The following is a 4,560-nucleotide window of genomic DNA, read 5'->3' as shown; positions in this document are numbered from 1 at the left end:
GGTGCTGGGAGCGACGACGACAATAACAACACCCCTCCCCGATCACCGTCGCCGGCACCAAGAGCGGCCCCCTCGAAGGAACCTGCAGCACCACTCAAGAAGTCACGAGCACCGCCTCCCAAGCAAAGACAGGCTCGAAAGAAGAAAACAAAGGTCGACCCTGAAGTGGCTCGCAAGGAACGCTTTGAGGCAATGTCTCATGCGGAACAGTGGGCAGAAATCCAACGAGAGGCCAGTGAGTGGTTTAAGAAACAAGCCGAATTAAAAAAGGCAAGGGAGATGGAGCCACCGCCAGTAAGTCGGCGGGATTTAAACTTCTTTATCAGGATGGAGGAAGGAGCCAAGAAAAGGATACCACTCTTGACAAACTATGAACGGGCTCTAGTAAAGGCTGATGAAAAGGATAAAAGAAAAGGAAAATCATCCTCCAGCAGTTCAGTCCCCGACCTCAGCCATTTGTCAAAGAAAGATGCTCAACGGGTAAAAGCAATGCCCTTGGATCAACAAGCAAATATATTGAAGTTCATGGAAGAAACAGGTCTGGGACTTGATGAATGCATAGGGCAAGTCGAGACGCCAACTGCACCGCCCCCTGAGCCGAGATGGCCTTATCAGCTAGGCAAGCCTCTAGTGAAGCCGGCAATGGTACGGAAGCTGTCAACAAAGATGTACGAATTCCATCAATGGTACATGACGGCATCCGCCAAATCGAGGGAGATGATCGGCATGAAGGTAAAACCGATAGATTTTCACGGTGAAGGGGAGAAAGTGCTGTGGCTAAACTTCGAGGATATATACGAAGTGTACCATCATGATGCCCTGGACGTCTCTCTGATCAGCGCTTGGATTCTGTAAGTGTCCGTTTATTATCTCTACATGTAAATTTTGGCGTGCGTCACCGTACTAACTTCATCTTCCATTTCATGTAGGATGCTAATTCAGACATGCCGCCGAGAGGCGTACCTACATATAGGCTTCATGGATCCATCTGTAGTTAACCAACGACAGATACAATTAGCGCCGGAAAAAACCTTTGCCGAAATATACAATTTCCTACACAAACAAACATTCAAGGATTTCATACTACTTCCATACAACTTCAAGTAAGTGTGTGTATACCATCTACTTTCGATGTCTTTTTCCTTATCTCTACATGTTAGTTAGCTCTAATATGCATGAACATTTTACGCACGCAGCTTCCACTGGATCCTTATTATAATTGAGCCTGAAAGAAGCCACATCACTGTCTTTGATTCGTTACGGAAAGATCCGGTGGACTACCAAGAATTGCAAGACATGCTGGGCTTGTAATAATTCTGGACCTTTATCTCTATGCAAAAATTTATTTCCTAAATTTTATCCCTGTTACACTATGTCATTCATTATTCTAATCCGCAGCGTATGGAAACAATTCATAAGGACACACAAAGGTCCATTCAAAGAAGATCTTACATGGAACACAGACTTCCCGGTACGTATGAAGTCTGCACATTTATTACATTGTATAACACAAATATTTCATAACTTATTTTTTTCCGCACTGTAGTGCTTAAGACAGGAACCCGGGAATAACCTATGTGGCTACTACATCTGTGAGCACATGCACAGTTTTTTGGGACCCAAGGGACCGAAGATGACGCCGCACAACTTTAAAGTACGTAAAATAAATATATTACTAGTTAATTATTTTCTAGCTCCTTATATGTATTTGTTCATGTAACATTCACAAATTTCCAAATTATAGATGTTAAATATTCAACAAGGACTCTTGAAGGAAGAAAGAGTAGCGGCAATATGTGAAGGTCTCATTGGATTCATAATGGACGAGGTGGTAAATCCAAGAGGAGAATTTTATTACGATGGACGACAATTAGACACTCCTCTCAGCAACACCACGACGGGAAGATCGTAGGAAGATACTTTGATTTATTTGTATATATGATCGATTTGTACTAATTAAGCTAGTTGAATTGTGTATATGAATTGTGTATAAGGATTGTGTATATATATAGTAGTTGTATAATTACAAATCCCATTCGTTTAAATACTAGTTGATTTAATTCATTCTAAAAAAATGTCAACTACAAGGTTAACAAATTAAAAGGGCCGCGGCACTACTATACGTATACGTGATGCATGCATGAAAAATTCAGGCGTCACCAGTGCCATGCAAGCGCAATTTAGTCCCGGTTGGAATTGAGCCGGGACTAAAGGGGACCCCTTTAGTCCCGGTTGGGAAATACCCGGGACTAAAGACCCCCCCTTTTGTCCCGGTTGGTTTATCCCGGATGGATATCCGAGAGATATGACCCTTACCAACCGGGACTAATGCTCAGTTTTCTACCAGTGAACAAGCAGCTGAAAGCGGAGGCACACGACCTCTCGCTTTCCTTATTCTAAGAGATTTCTTAATTGTAAACCGGCCTCGTTCTTCCAGCACTGTTAGGCCAAAGCAGAGAAAGAAGGCAAGGGGGCTAGCACGTTCCAAAGAAATTAAAAAGCATGGATCTATCCAGTTGTTCGATTCCAAGGTAGCCACATGACCGACCTTTACTGGGTCGCCAGTGCCGTACACCTAGCCAAGTTGGGAACTGTTTCGGCTGAGCCTTTGCTCTGACATCTGTATGGATCACCATGGCTGTTTCTATATATATGCATATTTATCCTCCAGCCGGCGGCTCTTCTGTCCATTTGTGAGCACTACGTTTTCGATGCACTGAAAGCGGTGGCGTATCGCGTGTGCTTTGCTTGGTGCGTGGCAAACATGCTTGTGTATCCTGTACTACTCCCAAAAGAAGACGATAATGCGAGTGATTAAGAAAAGCGAGATACTAATCCCAGTGCGCCTGAAATTTCCTATCTTTACTGTCGATGACATGGACCACTGGATCTTTAGCTTGCAAGGTTCCTTTTCTTCCTCCTTCCTTAAACTACACAATTGTGCTTCTTTCCTCCGATCCGGTTGCGACTGGGCTCGTCGGTCTCCCCTGTCACCCTGTTTTCTTCGTCTTACATAAAAGATGTTTATACCGCTATAAGATATAGTAATTATTGATATATCAACATTCCATCATAATTAGCTACGATATACTCACTTCGTTCTTAAATAATATACTACCTCCGTTCTTAAACACATTATGCCATTGATTTTTTCATTTATTTGACTATTTATCTTTTCTACAAATATTTTTGTAAATAGATAAACCTACAAGTTAAATATAAAGAACATTTGACAATAGATATAATGATACACATTTTACTTTAGTTAACTAACTCGTTCAATAGATATTGATGGTTAAAGTTGGAAAAAGATCAACGACATTATCTATTTAAGAACGGAGGGAGTAATAATTACTAATCTATACTATAAAGGGTTGAACCACTCGCTTCCCACCAAAATTAATACCCATGTACCCCTCAGGGAGGTCCCTCAGGGAGGTCCCACTGTACAGGAACCCCCAAACAGACGCCCCCACCGGTCAGCCGTGGAAAGTACGACGAAAAAACGAGGATGAGGAGGGGGAGAACATTTGGCTCCCGTCTCGCGTTCTAAATCTCGTCCGCACCCAGTTTTTTCACACCTTCACACCACGCGCATTTTTTACCCGCCCGCGCGTACCCTCTCGAATCCTGTCTTTTTTGTTTTTTAGCCCTTTTTTAAGGATTCTTGCAAATACGCTCCTGGTGGAACCATTTCAAAATCTGGACCCTTAGCTTGGCGCCAAGCTTACACGTCTCGACGCCAGCCATCCTGACGCCAAGGTCCATGTCCAACTGCTGACGCGGATGCCGACGTGGCGGAGGCTTGACGTTGTGGATCTTGACGTCAAGCTTGGCGCCGTTGGTCTTGGCGTCGAGCAATTTACCCAATGTCTCTTGACGTTTCAAACGAAACAAGTATAATTATTCCGAGAAATGTGCAACAAACTAGACTGTGATTCAACTAGTGGGCTAGACCTGAGTTCAAATCTTGTCCTCTCTGACCGCGCGAGCCTTTTTACCTCCGCCGCCGCCTCCTCATCTGCAGTGCCCCCTCCATCCTGATGGCCGCTGCCTCCTGTTCCCATCTTCGATCCGCGGCAGCCCTGGCCGGAGCTCCGCCATCGAGGAGCGCCCGTCGCCGAGCGCCGGCCCCTTGCGGATCGAAGAATCCCGCGTCGTCGCCTACCAATTTGATGGGAACAGGAGGACCCGTCGCCGCCTCCCGGGGACCCGCCACCGCCTCCGCCTCGCCGCGTGCGGCCTCCGCGCCACCGCACCGACGTCGTCTCCTCCGCCCCTGACGTGGCGCCACCCGCCCTCCGCCCTCCGCCCTCGAGTCGCAGGAGCTAGTCCCCTTCGAGGACCACTTCGCCGAGAAGGGGACCCAGGATGCCCTCGCAGCAGCTTCGCCGCCGCCCTCGCGGAAGCCGTCGACGAGGTCGCCCGCCGCAGCGCGCTTGCGTTGCTCTGCCCGTGCCTGTCAGGATCCAAGCAATCGAGACAGAACTCCAAGAGAGAAAAGGGGAGAAAACAACAGCAACAAGCAACAGATCGAACAAGTGCAGTACTAGCAGTAGT

Source organism: Setaria italica, chromosome VII (assembly GCF_000263155.2).
Source record: "Setaria italica strain Yugu1 chromosome VII, Setaria_italica_v2.0, whole genome shotgun sequence".
Taxonomy (NCBI): domain Eukaryota; kingdom Viridiplantae; phylum Streptophyta; class Magnoliopsida; order Poales; family Poaceae; genus Setaria; species Setaria italica.
This window is presented reverse-complemented; position numbering follows the sequence as displayed.